Source organism: Chelonia mydas, chromosome 2 (genome assembly GCF_015237465.2).
Source record: "Chelonia mydas isolate rCheMyd1 chromosome 2, rCheMyd1.pri.v2, whole genome shotgun sequence".
In the NCBI taxonomy this organism is placed as follows: domain Eukaryota; kingdom Metazoa; phylum Chordata; order Testudines; family Cheloniidae; genus Chelonia; species Chelonia mydas.
In genome coordinates, this window is record NC_057850.1 from 91,967,465 (window position 1) to 91,988,862 (window position 21,398).

A 21,398-nucleotide genomic window follows, 5' to 3' on the forward strand; every position below is an offset into this window, starting at 1 on the left:
AAGCAGAGGACAGCCTGAGTCATCAGACTGAAATAAGCAATTTGAATAATCTAATTCGAATGAGGTTGCTTGGGGGAGTTTTTTATATTTATTATTGTGTAATATACACTGTCTGATTTTAATAAAAAAGAAGTAATGCTATTTTTGGCTCATTATCCACAGTATTTTTTTACTGTAATTAAAGAACTGTTGCTTCAATGATTTCAAATACTTGTTTTAAGGAGTTTAAGCCTGAAAACTAAAAGGTTGTTCCAAGCCAGCATCACAATCGGAACAATACATCATAGCAGTCACACAAAAGAGATTATGCACAGAGTTTATGATATACCTGTAGAAGAGCTCAATCCCAAATCCCCTTGGATTACTTAGCATTTGCCAGCAGATATTAAAATATGGGTAAGAAGTTTAATGCATCTGATTAAACTTCTGATTAAAAATAGTGTTTATCTCTAAAACTGACGAATAAATAATTATCTCCTGCTCTCCTTCACAGATTACACTAGTATAAAACCAAACCCTATTTAAATCAAATTGCAGCTGGATGCTACCAAGCTGAAGAAAAATTGAAATCTTTATCTGCAAATTGAATATTATGACAAATTACATTCACTTTTACAGTCATTCCGTAACTATAGCAATTTTATTTAGAGATCTCAAATCAAGAAATCAATTTAGCAAACAGATGCTTGGACTCTAAAAATTCAATTATGTCAATGCTTGAAGTACAATCTTCAAACTAAAGTAAGAAAATGTTATATTTGAATTGTAGTTTTTTCTAAGTGTTCTGTTAGCTAGATATTTTTGAAGATATTTTGTGCATTGTGTATTTAAAAAAAAAACCCGACACCATGTCCTTAACATAAATGTTTTGATGATTTAAAAACACCCAAACACAGTGGCAACAACAAAAATCACTCCCTTCAGTACTCAATTTCTATTGTAGAGAAATGGCAAATCCAATTACAAAATATTTGAACACTGTCAACTCTTCAGGATATGACTTAGTACTGTAACACCACTTGTCAGCATAACTTTGTAAAGGACCACATTCTGTGACTTAACACACTTGAATCTGTTTTGTCAGATGATTTTCAGGAAAGCACTTCCTGAGACATTCCCCTATGTTTCTTTGGGGTTTGGTTCCTTTTTGTCTTCATTCAAATTTGTCTTCCCATGTAAAAACTAACAACATAAATGCCTGAATCTTGCTCACATTGAAATCAATGAGATAGGCTCAAAGATGTCTAAAGCTTTAGTATCCTCAGCTAGGTCTGTCTTTTCTGCCTTATCTGACGAATCATGATGGGCTGATTTTTCTTTCACTTATATTGGTGTAAATCAGGAATAACTCTGATGGAGTTACCAATGGGAAACCAGTATGAGATCAGATCTAGGCACTTATATGTGAGTAATATTACATTCCATAGTCATGTAACAAAAGCCCTCAGGTAAACATAAAAAGTAACCATAACAGAGGATGAGATTTTGGAAAATGCCAGTAGGATAATAGGAGCAACAAGAGGGCAGAATCTGTTGAACACCTTAGATGCCTGTTACATAAATGCAAAGAGTATGGGGAATAAACAGGAAGAACTGAAAGTATTAGTACATAAGCTAAATTATGATTTAATTGGCATCGGAGAAACTTGGGATAACTCTCATGACTGGAACCTTAGTGTAGAGGGGTATAGCTTGTTCAGGAAGGGAGGTGGTGGTGCACTATATATTAAGAATATAGAAACTTGTTATGAGGTCCAGAGGAGATGACAGGCAGAACTGTTGAGTCTCTCTGTAAAGATAAAAGGATTTTTAAAATAGGGTTTATCTCATGGTACTACCAAATCAGGAAGAGGAGGTGGATGAGTAATTTCTAGAACAAATAAAAAAATATCAAAAAATCAAGACCTGGTAATAATGGAGGACTTTAACTACCCAGCCATATGTTGGAAAAGTAATAGGGAAAAACTCAAAATTTCCAGTAAGTTCTTGGAATGTATTGGGGACACCTTTTTGTTTCAGAAAGGAGGTAACTAGGGGAACAGCCATTTTAGACTTGATTCTGAACAAAAGTGAAGAATTGGTAGTGAATCATAAGGCAATTTAGATGGAAATGATCATAACATGATAGACTTCATGACTATAAAGAAAGGAAGGAGAAAGAACAGGAGAATAAGGGCAATGGAGTTCAAAAAAGCAGATTAACAAAAACAGATATATGGTAGATAAAGTCTCATGGGAAGAAAATCTAAGGGGAAAAAGGAGTTCAAAGGAGATGGTAACTTCAAAGGAGACAATATTAAAGATGCAACTGCAAACTATCATGCAAAGGAAATATAGAAAGAACAGTAAGAGGCCAATAGGGCTCCATGAAGAAGTCTTTAAAGATCTGAAAGGGTCAAAAAGGGATCCTACAAAAATGGAAATATGGACAAATTGCTAAGCAGGTGCACAAAAGAATAGCACAAGCATATAGGGACAGTCAAAAAGGTTAAAGGCACAAAATGAGTTACACCTAGAACCTGACATAAACAGCAATAATAGGAAGATTTTAAAATACTTTAAGAGCAAGAGAAAGAGGAAAGAAAGTGTAGGTCCTCTATTTAATGGGGAAAGAGAGATGATAACTGATGACATCAAGAAGGCTGAGGTGTTTCATACATGTTTTGCTTCAGTCTTCACTAAAAAAGATAATGGTGACCAGATACTCAGCACAATTAATATTAACAACAAGGGGGAAGGAACACAAGCCAAAATAGGGAAAGAACTGGTTAATTGTTTAGATAAGTTGGCAGGGCCTTATGAAATTCAACCTAGGGTACTTAAGGAACTAGCTGAAGCAATCTCAGAAGCATTAGTAATCTTCATGAATTCATGGATAGGTGAGGTCCTGGAAGAATAGAGAAGAGCAATCATAGTTCCTATCTTTAAAAAGGGGGACAAAGAGGACTTGGGGAATTATAGACCAGTCAGCCTTACTTTAATACACGGAAAAATACTGCAGCAAGTTATTAATCAATTTGTAAACACTTAGAGGATAATGTGGTTAAATAATATCCAGAATTGATTTGTCAGAAGCAAATCATACCAAACCAACCTAATTTCCTTTTTTGACAGGGTTACTGGCCTACTGGCTAGGGGGAAAGCAGTATTTGTGATCCATCTTGATTTTAAAAAGAACAGAAGTACCTGCGGCACCTTAGAGACTAACAAATTTATTAGAGCATACGCTTTCGTGGGCTACAGACCACTTCACTGGATGCATAGAATGGAACATATAGTAAGAATATATATATAATAGTATATATACACACACAAACAGAGAAGGTGGAAGTTTCCATACAAACTGTAATAAGCTAATTAATTAAGATGAGCTATTATCTTAAAGATAATACTTTTGTAGTGATAATCAAGATGGCCCATTTAGACAGTTGACAAGAAGGTGTGAGCATACTTAACATGGGGAAATAGATTTAATATGTGTAATTACCCAGCCACTCCCAGTCTCTATTCAAACCCAAGTTAATGGTATCTAGTTTGTATATTAATTCAAGCTCAGCAGTTTCTCGTTGGAGTCTGTTTTTGAAGCTTTTCTGTTGCAGAATTGCCACCCTTAAGTCTTTTACTCAGTGGCCAGAGAGGTTGAAGTGTTCTCCTACTGGTTTTTGAATGTTATGATTCCTGTTGTCAGATTTGTGTCTATTTATTCTTTTGTGTAGAGACTGCCCGGTTTGGCCATGTCAGGGTTACTTCCCCATTCTGAATTCTGGGGTACAGATGTGGGGACCCGCATGCAAGATCTCCTAAGCTTATTTTTTACCAGCTTAGGTTAAAAACTTTCCCAAGGCACAAACTCCACCTTCTCCTTGAACAGTATGCTGCCACCACCAAGTGATTTAGACAAAGAATCAGGGAAAGGACCACTTGGAATTCCTGTTCCCCCAGAATATCCCCCCAAGCCTTACACCTGCTTTCCTGAGGAGGCTTGAGAATAATATCCTAACCAATTGGTTACAAAGTGAACACAGACCCAAATCCCTGGATCTTTGGACACTTGATTTTAGTAAGTCTTTTGACACAGTCCCACGTAACATTTTCATAAGCAAATTAGGGAAATTAGATGAAATTACTCTAAGATGGGCACATATCTCGTTGAAAGAGTATACCCAAAGAGCAATTATCAATGGTTCACTGTCAAACTGGAAGGGAATATCTAATAAAGTCCTTTAATCTTGGCTCTGCTACTATTCAATATTTTTGCTAATTACTTGGATAATGAAGTAGAGAGTGTGTGTATAAAATCTGCAGATGGCATTAAAATGGGAGGGGTTGCAAGCACTTTGGGGGACAGGATTAGAATTCAGAAGGATCTTGACAAATTGGCTAATTTGTCTGAAATCAACAAGATGAAATTCTTTAAAGATAACTGAAAAATACTTCTCATGGGACGGAAAATTCAAATGCACAACTCCAAATTGGGGAATAACTGGTTAGTTCAGTGGTGGGCAACCTGTAGCCCATGGGCCGCACGTGGTCCATCAAGGTAATCTGCTGGCGGCCCACCAGACAGTTTGCTTACGTTTGCATGGCCACCCGCAGCTCCCAGTGTCCGTGGTTTGCCGTTCCTGGCCAATGGGAGCTGCGGGAAGCAGCACGGGCTTCAGGGACTATCCCCCCTTAGTCATCTCTTTTCCACTGCTCTGCACCTGGTACAGTCGCTTGTACGGTAGCATTTTATATTTCCCATTTGCACTTACTCTGCATATTTATTAAATGGGAGAATCAGATCCCAAATGTAAATATAGCCAGAGGCTTCATGGCACAAATGCCTCAGAAATTAAAAGCTATTGTTATTAGTAAAATTAGTAAAATAATCAATTTCCTTTTGGGCTGTTATGTCTTTCTGGAGGCAGGTTTAATCCTTCTAAATCCCTACTCTTCATGGTATCTTGGATGCTGGCCAAGTATTGCATATCTAAAAGAAACAAGACTATATCAACCCCATCCTCATCTCTATGATATGCTCTCTACCTTTCTTCTTTGACCTTACATCCAGTAAATTCCCTGCCCACTTTCTCTGTCTGTCCAATTTATCTTCCTTGACTCACTGCAATGCTGAGTCACTTTTTTACTTGCTCTCCCCAGCCTACATAGAATTCTCCCTCCCCTCTCATAAAGATATTAAATCAATTTCTTTCTTCCAATCTTAATTTAAAACCTGCCTGTTTGTTTGGGCCTAAGATTGATCATCTACCTGCTCACTAAAGCACCTGTCAGTTCTATCACCACTACTGTAACTTATCTGCCAGAATACTTTATTGCATCTTGATCCGAGTTTTCTAACTCTCTTCAATCTTTGTAGGTCATTATTCCCTCTTTACCTACACGAGTCTCTGTAGCTAACTCTGTTAAATGTTATCTCTCAATCATAGCTCTCTGTACAGCTTTTTTGATATTTTGCTTCATAGAACACTATTGTAAAAAAATATACCGTGCTATATTATGTTGTTGAACCAAAGTATCTGTGACTCATTCAGAAGGTAATTTGGTCTACCTCAAGAGCTACTACAACTCTGTAATCTCATTTTTCATATCTCAAACTGAATAGTGTTTGATATCTTCAGTGTTTTCTATGTCACTGTAGTGTTAAAATGTATAATCAAACTGTAGATTTTTAAACTTTATTACATACTTTTCTCTTTCCCGAAGAGATACAACTCAAGCTGAGAAGCCAGCAGAGGGAAAAGATAGAAACAGAATGAGTCCACATTAAAAAATAAATCCTGGTCAGTCTGAGAGAGCGTGAGAGGATTAATGGAGCGGAATCTGAATTAGAAGCAAATGACAAAGAAAAGTGAGTGACTAGTAGAGGCTGTCCTTCAGAATGCATAACAAAATAAAGTTAACTTAATTCTCCTGCAGTGGTTGGGAAAGTAGCTAGGCACTGAGTTAGAACCTAAATGGAGTTAGAGGGAAACAATAGCAATAGAGGGTCTCCAGCAGTTTAATCCCTCATTTATTCCACATAGAGCAGTATCCTGTGTCCACAGTCATATACTAGGAAACTAGAAATCAGGATGGAATGTTGTCAAAAGTTGCAGTTTTCTTCCCCATTTTTAGGACTCATTGGAGATTTTAGACAAAATCTGCAAGGAGTTTCCATGTAGTTTTTGGCTCTGGTAGGGTAATTCAAAATATTATTATTAAAGTGATATTCTGTTGCTGGGTTGAACTTTTCAGAAACCATGCAAGATCCACTAGAAGAGTCCCATATTTTGTAGATGGCAGAACTGGATTTTAAATTTTAAAGCCTGTCACAATTGTCTCAAATTACTAAGCAAAACACTATATATAGGGCTGGCCTTGTTGCTGTGTGGTTAGTGTATAACACTGCAGGGTCTGAGTTGATATCTACCTTCCAGACCCAGGTGAATAAGAGATTGGAGCAGGAAATAAGAGTGTTACAGATGTTGTATGATCAGACCTTGTTAAAAAGGTCGACTATTATGTAGTTCTGAAATAAATCATGCAGCTGAACAACAAGCAGAGTTCATGGGATGCAAAGGGAATCACAGCCTTCCTTCAAAGACCAGGAATATCATTGGGACAGGAGGGATTTGGATGCTGGGTTATCAAGTTGGGAAAACAACATGAGGCTCTGGAAGATGGCAGGATTGTCTTGGGATGTAGGAAGTTTAGGCAGCTAACAGAGAATTAGACAATTTATAACTGTTGTTAAGACTATGTCCTGGGATGTGAGGGGGTTGTTTCTATAAATAGCTGCTCAAAATGTGCAATGAGATGTGTGGATACATAAAGAATCAAAGTAACAAGGCAAAATTTAAAAGAATTATGTGAATCTTGTAAATATATTATTGCTAAAGCAGAGTTTGTGCATCTGCATTTTTTCACATTATCTAGGTTACTGAATAGAAGCTATTGTATCATGTGATTGAGAGAACGTAAATCAATACGTGTGATGTTGTACTCCATATGATTTTATGAAAATATGCTAATGAATGTGAATATAATGTAACTGGAATATGCTTCATGCAAAAGGTCTCTTGTAAGGTATCATTACAAGCTTATAATCTACTGAGTGTGGTCATCCTATTTTTATAAATGTATCATTCTTGTATCTGAAACTAGAAATATGAAATATAACTCTGAGGTCCTATTGTAATTATGCAAAGTGTGGGCCATTAATGGTGGTATGGAATCTTGATGGCTCCCATCAACTAGGACAATTGGTTGTAAATGGCTCTGTTTTCTTGCAAGCCTTCCCGTGAGTCAGGCCAGGAAGAATGAAGGCTTGGGATCTCACAGGACATGTGACCATGTCACCTGGTACTGGAATCCATCTTAAACCTGGTGCTTTTCTATTTAGAAGGAGGAGTGGGCACCCAGAGAGACAAAAGATTCCTGCCTTGTGCCAAAGCCATAAAAGGGGATGGAACAGAACAAAGGGGGTTGCCAGTCATGAGAAATCCCCTCGTTACCACCTGATCTGGAACTAACAAGAACTGTACCAGGGGAAATTATTGAGCCCAGACTAACAAGGAGTCTAGTCTGTGAAAGAAGCTTATTGAAACATCTCTGAGAGTGAGATTTACCTGTATTCAGTTTCTTAAATGTATTAGGCTTTGACTTGTGTGTTTCGTTTTATTTTGCTTGGTAACTTACTTTGTTCTGTCTGTTATTACTTGGAACCACTTAAATCCTACTTTTATGTTAAATAAAACCACTTTTGCTTATTAATTAACTCAGAGTAAGTGGTTAATACCTGGGGGAGCAAACAGCTGTGCATATCTCTCTATCAGTGTTATAGAGGGTGGACAATTTATGAGTTTACCCTGCATAAGCTTCATACAGAATAAAACAAATTTATTTGGAGTTTGGATCCCATTTGGAGCTGGGTATCTGGGTGCTAGAGACAGGAGCACTTGCTAAGCCATTTTCAGTAAAGTCTGCAGCTTTGAGGGTGAGGGTCAGACCCTGGGTCTGTGTTGCAGCAGATTAGCATATCTGGCTCAACAAGACAGGGTCTGGAGGCCCAAACTGGTAGAGAAAATGAGCTCAGAGGTAGTCTCAGCACATCAGGTGACAGTCCCAAGGGGGTCTCTTTGACTGAACCTGTCACAACATGGTTTTGGTAACTTGTCAGAAAATAATTAAGGAGACTCAGACTAGCTATGACCTGGCTTGCTTTCTCTCATACTGATTTGTAAAGTCCATTTAATTACTATAATTATTATGTTAAGGAAAAGTTAGCATATGTGCATATGTGACTTCATTTTGGTTTGGGGCCCACCATTGTCTAAAAGCAAACACATCATGCACCAGGAGGAGTCTTCCTTAGATACTGTATTCCTGTGACCCTTCCCCCCCTTGTTTCCAGCCTGTCTCGACTCCTCTGTCTCGACTCGACTTCTGTTCTTTGTCTGTTCCTAACTCCCTGCCTCCTGGCCTTGATGCGAGCCTCCCATCCTGATAAGAAAGGCTACTGGTGCATTGCTTTAGAACCATGTTGTGTAGTTGAAGTAATGGTTTAGCATGGGGGATGCACTTAGCAGGGATAGGTGGTAGATAAGGGAAGGGTTTGTCTATTGGCTAAGGTTTCCGATGCACGAGGGCAACATGATTTGCTAAAAGGTATATAATCTCTGTATAACCTGCATTCGGGTTCCCCTCCTGATTAGCACCACGCTCGAGCGTAATAAACTTAGTATCTTTGGGAACTCTGCAGTTGTGGACTTTGTTCGTGTGCCTCAGCCTAGACTCGAACTGTGCATGACCTATCGGGTATAATTCGTAGCAGTTCCTGTGCGTGACCTATCAGGTATAATTCGCAGCAGTTTGTGTGCATGACCTGTGAGGTATAATTCGTAACAATTAATAAAATATTTATATAACACCATGGAGTTCAATCCACAGTGAACAATAATCATATTTAGAAAAGGACTCTGCCTCCCAAAAATTATTGTGCATATGCAGGGCTTTGCTCCAGAAAATATTTCAAACTCTTAAAAAATATCCTATCGGGGGATAGTGTTTATGAGCAACTCTACGGAAACACACTGGTCTTTGTGAGGAGGTCAGTAAATTCTGCATGAGGAAACTGATTTAATTTTCAAATGAGTTGTTATAAACAATAGTTGGAAGAAAATACTTTCACAAGTATGAAAAATATTCTGTGTCCACTAAATGGTTTGATATTACTGGTGATTAAGAAAAATGCTATTTGCATGCTGATACTGATTTTTTATATAAAAATGGGAATCTGTTACATAAGGAGGCCTTAAATTCCCTCTCTCTTATACATTCACTTCTTCCACACTCTGCACAAAGCTTAAAGTGGACTTTGTGTAAGGAGCTATGGAGGACTAGATGAATAGAAATTATTTCCCAGTGTTGGGCAGGATTGTAGGAGGTAGTTCTTCAGCCCTGTTATGACTACAGCTGCACCCTGAGCTGACTCAAATGGTGGTCATGAACTTTGGCAGCCCTCTGTATTTTTCTGACAACTGGATTTGTGTAATTGTGGACCTAGTGGTCATACTTCTCCAAGCTCCACCACTACTCCTGCCACAGTGGCCTATGCAAAGCTGCACTGTAGGAGACCCTGCTCCTGTCAGGATCCTGGACAAAGGTAGTCACTTCTAGTGACAGGAGCTCGGTAGGTAGGAACAACCATTGGGGTTGAAGTCAGTATTAGGGCCAGTAGTCAGACCTATGATCAAGCCAAGGTTCAGATAGAAGGATAGGACTGGAGACTGGTCACAGATCAGGCCAAGGGTCTATACCAGGTATCAGGTCAGTTGCGTGTTGTTTGGAAAGCCAATTAGGCACCATGAGGCTGCTGTCTATTGAAACCCTTCAGGCAGGATTGCCTGTGGACTATGACTGCAGTCGGGCATGGGTAGGGAATTGTGAGCCGGTTAGAGCTGTCACTGCGTGGCAGTGTTTGCATGGCAACTCAACAGGCCTGGGTTTGAGACCTTCTGGGCCTTACAGCTCCAAAGCCCTTTGAAATAAATAGGTATTTTCAATCAACTTCAAAGGTGTTGGGTCACACTCAAAGTGTAACATCTCCCTGTGGTCCTGCCTTGTAGCTATATCTGTCCCCTTTCAGCTACCGTGCTGCATTGGGACATTCTCTGGCCCCTACACTGATGGCTGAATGTCATCCAAAAAACTTTGACACACACATAGGTGTATGTAAATATATATGTATAAAACACACAAATACGGTTTTAATTTTGATTGCCTTTTAGAATTGTTTACAATTGCCTACAAAAAGTAAACCCGTACAACAGGAAAACAATATGAAATTAATTTCTCCATATAATCTTTCTCCTTTAAAGTTGGTTTTCCCCACATAATTCTCCTTCTTGCAAAAATCAGGGATAGTGACCACTGAACACAATTCATCGTGAGCTGGACAAAATTGGGCAGGTCATAATGTTGCCATAGTAACTGATTGGACAAGAATTAATTCAGTGGTCTGGCTGAGCCAGAACTCAGATTCAGCAGACAGTAGAGGTTTTTAATTATTTATGTATTATCTATAAAGTACACTGAATGTGTAATGAAATGTGTATATATATATTTAATAAATAGGTTCCAGTTCCTTAATAGTAAGAGATGTGTTTTGATTGTCCCGTACTGGCACAAAAGCACTTTGTGTTTGATATTCAGGCAATCAGGAGGTCAAGGTGGATGGATAGGAACAGGAGAACACAATTCAGTAACACTAATTCTTTTCATATTAAGGTACAGAATGTGATATGTGTCATTAATTTATTAGACATTTATTTTGATAAGCATAGTAAAAAAGGTCTCAGAAGTGCAACAGTTAAGCTCTGTAAAAATAGCGTGGACAGTGCAGTAGCAGGGGGCAAAGTGCTTCTGGTTTTGCAAGCTAATGAAAATTGGTGGGCCAGTCCTCTGTTCTCCCTGCTCTAGTTCACAAATATAATTTGTGAAGAGCACTGTTTGCCCAAGTAATGAGCAAGCTGTGCAACCGGGCAGGGGAAAAGGCTTTTGGAAAATATTTGATGCATTACATCAGTATGTCATGAGATGTGCCATTTATTTTGATGTATTGAATTCTGTTATGTTGGAATATGTGTGATGTGATGCAGTCATCTGTTATGTTCTGTGATGTCAAGATGGAATGTGTCAAAATTAAGTAATAAAAAATGACACATTACCATTAGTTCAAAGAAGTGGCCTGCTTCTCTACGTATTTGTCTCTGTGATGAAGCAGAGAAACTGCCCACCAGCATGGCAGGAGTTAAAGAGAGTCTTTGGGCCCAGCTAGCCCTGCCCTCTTATACATGCAGCCAGTGCCAGGTCTGGAGGGGGAGAAAAGGAGAGAGCCTGGCTTAGTTCATTGCTGACTGGTAAAGAGGTAGGAGCTACCTGCCTGAGCACATACTGTCCCCCTAGCCAAGGGTGATTGTGGAAGATACCTAGGAGTCTCTGTAACTGAAGCCCAGAGACATTGTGGGGTTTGGTCTCACTAAACTTGCAGCTTCCCTGCCCAAAGGAGCCTGTCCCACATCTGGAACACAGGCCTGGGGTCCCCAGACAGTTGCCACATCCTAGCCTCCATCCAATGGCTGCTGAAACCAGTGGGCTGTGAAGCTACTAAGGCTATAGTCCCAGCCAAGACACCACCCACAGGAGCTCTGATTGGAGGATCACACTGCTCCACCGATCAGTCCAACTATGCTACTTATACCAGAAGGAGGAACAGGAAATTTGAGCAACAAAATAGTTTTCTGTTGTGGCTGTATTGGACTTTGCTTGTACCTGACTCTTGCACTCAACCTGCTCTGTGCCTGCCTTACTCCTGCCTGTGCTCCTGTTTCCATTGTGCTCCTGCTCCATAGTTGATCCTTGCCTCTCCTCCTGTCCTTATGACTCACATCTGATCCTCAGTGACCAGTCTTGGCTCCGACTCTGACTTCTGATCTTGACTCTGGCTTGACCCTGGGCTCTGGCATTTGGTATCTGACCTCAGCTCTGACCCTTATTATCAATTCCTGGTTCTGACTCTGGCTTGACCCCTTGCTCTGGTAACTGGCAGTTGACTCTGGTGCTGACCCTTGCCTTCATTCCCCAACCTGGATGCCTGCTCTGCCCACTACATAGGGCTCCTGCTCTGATTACTAGGCCAGACAACCTCCCTCCCAATCCATAACATCATGGCAGGGTGACACCCAAGATCCATGAGAGGGCGCTATAGGAGGAAAGCCACCCCAGCAAATTCGACTGAAGGGTCCATGCCCCAGACTGAAGAGACATTGGAAGGAAGTAGCCCAGGCCAGAGGATTTAGACTCCCGGGTGGTAGAGCTCCCTGTTCAAGGGTTGACTCATACAGGCCCTGGGCAGGGACCCAGAGGAGAGGGTGGGCCCGTGTCCGCTACCGCACCACCTACAAAAATGAGGCAACTCAAGGAGGGAAACAAGGGGCCAGAGGTCAGGCATGCCAATTGCTAGGTAGCTTGGCCTTCCAAGCAGCCTGTTATAGTCTCTAACACCAGATCTTTGACTATTAATTGTATGGAGGTCACACACTAGTTCTGACCACTTATCACTTATAAGTGTGTTCTTTGATCTATGCATAATTTCATATGTGAGAACTGGGTTTATTTCCCTGCAGTCATTTATAACTATGATATGTTTAAAATGCTACCATTCTGATTGGTTAGCATGTGAAACCGACTTCCCATAGTGTAAACCAGTGGTTTTCAACCTTTTTTTCATTTGCAGATCCCTACAAAATTTCAAAGGGAGGCGCGAACCCCTTTGGAAATCTTAGACATAGTCTGTGGACCCCCAGGGTTCTGCGGACCACAGGTTGAAAACCACAAATGTAAATGATTACACTAGGTGCAAAAGCAGTGGAGAATATAGGCCACTGTGTTTTAATTGCCCTAACTTGTTCTAACTATTCATAATCCTTGTATATAAGATTAATAAATGTACGATTGGAACCAACCCTACACTGGCAGGGAGATGGACTAGATCAGTGGTTCCCAAACTTGTTCTGCCGCTAGAGCAGGTAAAGCCCCTGATGGGCCGGGCCGGTTTGTTTACTGGCCACGTCCGCAGGTTTGGCCGATCGCTGCTCCCAGTGGCCGCAGTTCGCTGCTCCAGGCCAATGGGAGCTGCTGGAAGCAGCGCGGGCCGAGAGACTTACTGGCCGCCGCTTCCAGCAGCTCTCATTGGCCTGGAGCAGCGAACCGTGGCCACTGGGAGCTGCGATTGGCCGAACCTGCAGATGCAGCAGGTAAACAAACTGGCCCAGCCTGCCAGGGACTTTACCTGCACAAGCGGCAGAACAAGTTTGGGAACCACTGGACTAGATGATCTATTAAGTCTTTTCCTATCTCTAGCTTTCATCATTTTATATAACCCATACTATAAAATCTAATAGCCTAGATGTATAATTTCATGGGACCACTAGATTCTCCCATGGAGCTATGTCACTTTCTCTTGGGGTTCCTGACGACTCCACTTACTTTAATATGGCGAGCTTGATATGGGTAGCAGAGGTGGGGACCTGAGACTATTGCTTTCATTATTTTAAATATTCTAACCTTACTGTCACCTTGTGTTCACAGTTTAGGGTGAGCTGTACTTGTGATCTCTCTCCATTCCCTCCCCATGAGAACTTCTTACTGTTGACAGACCAACACCTACACTATACTCTTAGCGTGGAATCCCGTGATTCACCCCAGTTTAAGGCTGGCTCACAAGACAACAGCACCTTCCATTTCTCAAACATATTCTCTTTGCATAAGAAGATTTTCAGGGTAGGAAGCATAGATAGAGAAAAGGGAGGATTACACTATGGCAATCCTCCACTGGTGGAATGGACTGTTGGGGTCACGTGCAATGGAAATCAATTAGAGAAGACCTTCGGATGCTTTCATGTACACATTTCCTGAGAACTGAGGGGCAACAAAGGTGGTGTACCTTACCCCTAGCACAGCTTACATGGATCAGTTGTTGGCCTCCAGTTTTGGGTGCCTCTGATTTTGGGTGACTAATGTTAGATATGGACAGCTGATTTTGTGAGCACCCACAAGTCAGCGGGATCTGTGAACCGTCAGCATCTCCTAGTGAAGGTCCTAAGGGTTAGATTCTGTTCTACACCCCTTCCTCATTCCTTCCCACCCACTACATGCCTTCTATGCTGGAAACTGCAGGAGATGATGTGCTTCTTATACTGGCTCTATGCCCACTCAGGGCTACACCACTGTGTAGGAATTCATATCGGGGGAGATCTCTTAGAGATATGCTATAGGCCCTTCTAGATTTCTGATCCTGTCTCACTATCGGAGTTTATCTCAAAGAAAAAGTCTGGCCCAGGGGTTCTACAGTTGGATGCTCATAATTAGATGGCACTTTTGAAAATTTTGACAAGGATTTTCCCAAGCACGCAGCTTTGGTCTGACCACTCCAACTGATATCATGGTAATTCCCACTGATGTGAATGGATGCAAAGATTTTGAAAATCCCACCCAAAGTGTTAGGAGATGTGCAGGTACTCTCAGTAAACAATGTAGAACTCATGCTCATCAAGGCCAAAAGGAGCAGTTAGCTGTACTTCCACAGTACATCAAACATTATACTGACGCTTTGTTGAAGCAGATTGAGGAGAGGGAATTTTAAATGGCTATTCTGGAATAAATTTATGCAGAGGGCCAACTTGAGATTTAGGTCAATTGTTGGTCCTAGTGTGTTTTGACATCAAAAAACACAGGGTCCTGAGAGAGAATTAAATACATTTTGGGTTTAGCCTGCATTCTGGATGTTACCAATATTCTATTTTTCTGTCTTAGGCATTATTGTACTGAGTGTCTTGCAATCACTAATATAGTTATCCTCCCAGCACCTCTGTGAGGTAGGGAAGTTCTATTATCCCCACTTTAAAGATGGGGAACTGAGACACAGAGACCAAGTTGACTTGCCCAAGGTCACACAGGCATAGGCAGCGAGTTATATTGGCCCGTGGTGCCTGTGATCCATCAGTATTCATAAAGGTGGGCCCGGCTCCACCAATGTTTGGGCCCCAGGCCCCGCGCTTTGTGGAGCCCCGTGCCCTGGGTCGGCAACGTGGGGCGCTCTCACCTTGAGGACAGTTCCCCCACCTCCCCACAAGCAGCTTCCCCCCCGCCTCCCAGCATCTGGCTCCATCTGTCTGTCCCCCCTCTGTCCCCAGTGCTGACCCAGCTCCTGTCCAATGGGAGCTGTGAGGGGCATGTGCCAGAGCTGCCTGGACACGCCTCCACAGCAGGGAGGGGGAGGGAGCCACAGTTAGCAGCTTTCAGCCCTGGGCAGAGAGAGCAGCAGGAGTCTGTCACTGTCAGACAGAGATGCACAGACACAGCCGGGGGGTTGTGGGCAGCGGTGTATTAATGCCTAGGCCGGCAAATTTGCAGGGGCGGCAAATTTATAATAGCAGCCAGAGGCCGCTTCCTCCGGCGTGGGTTTGCGCCCTCCGCCCCCGCCCCCGCCCCAACTCCACCCCTTCCCCACCCCCATTCCTCACCCTCTCCCTGCCCCTATTGGTCCCCTTCCCCAAATCCCCTCCCTGGCCCCACCTCCTCTCCTGAGCGCTCTGTGTTCCCCCCACGTCTCCCCTCCTTTGCAAAGCTGTTTCGAGCACAAGCACTGGCAGGGAGAAGCAGGACCCAGCAGCGCGCTCAGGGGAGGAGGCGGAGGTGGAGTGGAGGTGAGCTGGGGCCGGGGGGGTCGGGAATTATTTCAGAGCTTAGGGCCGGCAAAATCTTTAATCCACCACTGGTTGTGGGGACAGAGAGATGGAGCCTGAGGGAGGGGAAAGGCGCAGCAATGGGCACCCCGGGGCTGGCATAAAATATAGAGTACAGAAGGGGATTCCTCGGGGGGCTAGAACAACACTCCAGCCCCCACCACAGAGCAGACCCGGGATGCAGCTGGCTCTGTCCATCAGTCCCCCCCACCACACAGAAACCCACACAACCCCCTGCCTCCCCAAAAGACACCCACCAGCTCCTGTGCCCCCATCACCCCTCTCCAGAGAGCCCCCCCTTTGAGCCTCCCGAGACAGCTCCTCTCCTGTTTCCCCTGCTCCTGAGCTCCCTACAATCTCTCCCTTTGCCTTCCCCCTCCCCCCTCCCCACCCCAGCCCATTGGCCAGGAGGCTCACAGTCTATTGCCCACCACGGCCAATGGGAGCTGCACCTGAGGCAGGGGGCCTGCTTGCAGATGTAGACCTGCCTGGCCATGCCTCCACAGCACGGGGAGGGGACGCCACAGGTGAGCAAGCCCTGGTCATCATCATCACAGGCACAGCAATTATCTGGGTATTTAATTTCACAGAGGCAAGTAATTCAATCTATTCTTCCTTTCCAGACACTTTGTGGCTTTTCCTGTAAGAAAACTTACAATTTCTTTGCAAAGAAGTCCATTTATAGTTTTTCACTTGAGAAATATATTTTCTGGTTGTTCATAAGCTCATTTATTTTGTTAACTCAGTTTCATAGGCAATTTTAAAAGTCACTTGACTTGTACCTGTTTTTTTCCATTGGTCCAAAAACACATGGAAGATGTGCAGATTTTTATTTCTGTGGGCCAAGCCACCCGATGTAGAAATGTAAATGTTGGAGCTAGAAAAGTTCCGCAAGGGTAAGAGTCCCTTCAGGAAATTGTCCGTAAGTTATTCATTCTTCTGGGCATTCCATTCTATTGTTCCCTCCTATAGTGATAGTGATCAGTGCTTCCACCCACAGGTGAGAGGCAGAAGACTGGGTCAAACCTGCAGCGACCTTGCCTCTACCCTTGTTCTCTGTCTATTCCCTCTACCACGCATGTTGACCTCCCTAGGATTCTCCCTACCATTACTTCATCTGGGTTTTCTTTCTCTGGACCATCTCATGAAGTAAAGTCTGTCATTACAGGTTCTTATCTCTGCAATGTATTTAATTGTGATGTATTGATTAAGTGTTAATTAATGCACTATAGGAGTCCCCCTTCAGCCCTCTGTATAAATTGATCCCCTTCTTTCCATATGTTTTGCCCATAGGGTTTTCTGCAGCCCTAGGGCAGCCAGCAATAACCCCTGTGCCTTTGCAATGGAGTGAGGGAAGGGGACCATGGGTTCCCTATTTATGTGATTTGCAAGAAGTGTTATTATTACTCAGGGTACCAAATGTGTTTAAATGATATAAGTGCCTTGTAAAATCCCAAAGCAAGTTCATTTTCATTTCTCATGTAATAATCTCATATACAGTATACATACGTTTTTATTAATTATATGAGTTGAATTTATTATCTATTATTATTAATTATTATTATTATTAGATAAGTTACTGGGTTTTTTTCAGCGCAGAGCAGAGCGAGGCAGGCTGGGGCCGGGTTGCTCACTGCTGCCAGCGCCAGGCCCCCTGCTAACTCCCCAGGCTGCCCTGGACCCCACATCCCCCCTGAAGTGTGGGCTCCCCCAAAATGCGGGGCCTAGGACGGTTGCCCCAGTTTGTCCTATGGACAGGATGGCTGTGCTTGAGCACCACCAAAAATTATACAAACTTGGCACCCATGCACACAGGGAATCTGTGGTGGATCAGGGGCTTGAACTCAGGTGTCCCAAATCCAGGCTAGTGCCCTACCCAATAGATCATTGTTCCTCTCTCATGCGATGCTTTTTTGCCATGCCTTTAAAACAGATTAAAATGGACTTTCTGAATATGGAAGACAGGCATACCGATTGCTAAGAGGCTCTTAAAATTGTTTCAGTGGAAAGTAACAGTGAGATACCATTCACAATATATATTTATCAGGAGAACAGAAAGACACTGGGAATGGACAATCTGCTAGGTAGATTTTGTAACAATGTGGCTTGCCAGTGGACTGGAGAGCCTCAGGCTAAGCCAGCCCTGATTACAAATGAGCCCAACCTGAAAGGTATGACCTGATTATATAAAAGGCAGCTGCAGGGAAGGGTGTGGATGAGAGAGTAGCTGAGAGCATGGGAGGCAGGAAGCTAGGAAAGCTCAGGAAACAAGCCTGAGAGGCTGTAGCTGGCTTGAAGAAGCAACTTCAGGGGGCAAGATATTGAGCTGTGACCCACCGTTGGGAAAGAGGGCTTGGAACAGCCTTACATACACCCCTGCCTAATACAGAAAGACACGTGACTGGAGCCTGAAGGGCCAGCGCCTACTTAAGGACTGAATAAATTGAACCCAGGTAGGAAAAGTTTTAATTTTTATTTGGACTGTGTAGAATTTGTTGAAGGAGAAAAAACAGGCAGGGCACTGTAGAGGTACCCTTGGCCACAAGGGGGTGCTCAGTAATTGGTCACTGTGCTACAGGCTCTAATAGGTATACAATATGGAGTAGGTACATGCATATAAGAGCATATATATCACTAATGCTGTTTTGTCAACCTTGTCCTGTTTGTTAAGGATTTTGGTGGTAAGGAATTTAATTGTTTATCTGACTTCAAACAAAACAAAATTTAATATAAACTAATGTATGTGGGGGAGAGGAAATGTGACTAGAGATACCCAGATGTGATGACTGAAATACACCATTCATGGTGGGAAATAGGTTATATTTACTTAGTCCATGTTCACTCTTCAGGAGAAAAATCTTACGCTTGCCATCTGCCAACCTCTACATAAGGGCCCAGCTTCTGTACTGTAAAAAAAATCTATCCTGCAAAAACTATCCCTACATCTGGTATAAATATCCTCAGACTGATCATCCTGATGTAGGGAGCTTCTTAGGTGGTATTGGGATGCTCCTAAGCTAGCCTTTATGACCCCAGTACTATTGTAGGGGCTTTCTGTCTAGCTGCCATATATCTCCCTTGAGCACTTGGCTAGCTGGTATAAAGTGGACCAGACTACAGGCACTGTCTCCGTACCGACCCAGCCCAAGACCAGTCAAGCAAAAATATGAGCTTTATGCCACCTTTGCACCCCTACTTTCCTTGTTGCCAGTATTTAGGCTAATTATGCCAAAATACTGCAATCAAATACCTGATACCTAAAGGTTAGCTATCAAATAGGCTTTTCCAGAACACAATATTCAAATAATTTTATGGATGGTGGAAATGAGATTTAGGTTCAATTCCCCCTTCTCGGCCAGAAGGGGGAAAAAAGAAGTGAACCACCTCTCCAAGGGGTACTCTAACCATTGAGCTATGGGATATTCTGAATTGGGGTTCCCCTGCTGAAGGTGTTCCACTGTGGATAAATAACAAGAGTGACTGGAACAGGGGGACTGGGCCCTGGGTCTCCCACCCCCCAGGAGGGTACTCTAACCATTGGACTGCAGAGTCATATTTTCCTCTCTCTCTTCCCTGCCCCCCCAATGATTGTTCCTCTCTGGATAAATATTTAGTCATCTTGTCTATCCCCATGCTAGTGAAATATTTCCTCCCTTAGATTAGCTAGTGCTTTATCCAGTCCTATTTTAAATGACTCAACCTATTTTTTTAGTGTCTGATTCTGATCTCCTTCCTCAAATTGCATATCTCTTTATTTTAAGCAGTCCCACTTACTTCAGGTTTAAACTCTAATTTAAAGAGTAACATCTTAAAAAAATATGGTCTTCTTTAATATTATTATAAACACTGGGTAGTTCCTAGTTTATACCTTATGTATATCATGTATCTCAGGTAAAGATGGATAAATCTGTTCAGACAAATAAGAATGGGACAAAAATGTTACCCAAATCCAAGTTTGTTTGTTTTTTTTTCTCCAGCTTGGGAGAATGTTTGGTGACTCAAAAAATATTATTTTGTTGGCTACATTATTTCCTAGCTCAGTTTTAAAACTGAAGATGTTCAGATAAGATTTAGATAAACAGCTGATCTCTTGGATATTTTTCCTGAATTGAAACTCTAAAACAATCAACCCTTCACTTTTCTCAAATATCAAAAGAATTGAAAAACGTGCTTTTGGACAAGACTAAAAATCCCTTAAGTCTGTCTTTTCATGTTCTTATTTTTGAGTGTGAGTGTCTCAAGCCTATTTAGTGCAATATTTCCAGTAAATCACAGCAGATTGTAATGCTTTGGGAACCTGCTGCTCTCACTTTTGCTGGTGGCTAGTTCAACCCTCTGCCCCAGCACTCCCCAAGATCAGGAGTATGTGAAAGGAAGTGTATCCCTCCCTTTGCAGAGGTATATATGGAAATGTGTCCTCAACACAAAGTTCCTCACCATAACAATTTGCTCTGTGTGATGCTTTTGCCGGGGACAGAACAGGAATGGAGTCTTAGAATTTAGTAAGTAATCTAGCTAGGTATGTGTTAGATTATGACTTCTTTAAATGGCTGAGAAAATAGCTGTGCTGAATAGAATGAATATTCCTGTCTGTGTGTCTTTTTTGTAACTTAAGGTTTTGCCTAGAGGGATTCTCTATGTTTTGAATCTAATTACCTTGTAAGGTATTCACCATCCTGATTTTACAGAGGTGATTCTTTTTACTGTTTCTTCTATTAAAATTCTTCTTGTGAGAAACAGAATGCTTTTTTCATTGCTCTTAAGAGCCAAGGGTTTGGGTCTGTGGTCACCTATGCAAATTGGTGAGGATTTTTACCAAACCTTCCCCAGGAAGTGGGGTGCAAGGGTTGGGAGGATTTGTGGGGGGGGGGAGACGTTTCCAAACAACACTTTCCTAATAAATAAACCCAGATAAACGTTTGGTGGTGGCGGTGGAAGTCCGAGGGTAAAATAGTTTGTACCTTGGGGAAGTTTTAACCTAAGCTGGTAAAAATAAGCTTAGGAGGTTTTAATGCAGGTCCTCACATCTGTACCCTAGAGTTCAGAGTGGGGAAGGAACCTTGACAGAGATAAGAGTTTTCTGTAAAGATGCCTCTTGCTTTGTTTACATAGCTGCTGTTACAGCTGTTAAACATTATTGCTTAGTTGTTCCAGTCAGACATTTTGTATAATTAAAATAATTCAGGTCAAAAAAGTGCAATGTACCTGGAAAGACTTTGGAAAATATGTGGAGGGGTTTTCTATAAATTATGAAATCTCTAGTATTGTCCAAGTGTAAAAAGCTTGCTAACTAGGATCAAACTGCCACCACATTATTCCTAAGAGTGAGCAGTTACTTGCAAAGATAATCCCATTGACAGTAACAGAATGATTTAGGTGAGTAACTGCTCACAAATGTGAAAAAAGGGCTCACAACCTGACCCCCTGGATAAGCATCTCAGGGTTCACTGAGCTTCCATTAAAGATATGGTTACATGCAGCTTAGAACACCACTATCTATTATCATATTTTTATATACCTTTCTTACAATATTTTGTATTTTTATATAGCTGTACTTCAGGTTCAGGTCTCATTTTCCCTTAAGCTTTCAAAGGAGAAAAGCTTTTCACA

The 21,398-nt window shown here is 42.1% G+C and overlaps 1 protein-coding gene and 1 long non-coding RNA gene across 8 annotated transcripts in view; one reads left to right on the forward strand and one right to left on the reverse strand.

The window, feature by feature from the left end:
- Positions 1-21,398, reverse strand: part of CDH19 (cadherin 19) — a 177,502-nt gene that overhangs the window by 74,199 nt on the left and 81,905 nt on the right. The gene's annotated exons all lie outside the window — the stretch shown is intronic.
- The window catches only part of LOC122464504, a 51,451-nt gene continuing 48,041 nt past the window's right edge, over positions 17,989-21,398 (forward strand). For both annotated transcript variants that reach the window (XR_006288595.1, XR_006288596.1), the window contains exon 1: positions 17,989-18,241. This is a non-coding gene — a long non-coding RNA (uncharacterized LOC122464504). The remainder of the gene's footprint in view (positions 18,242-21,398) is intronic.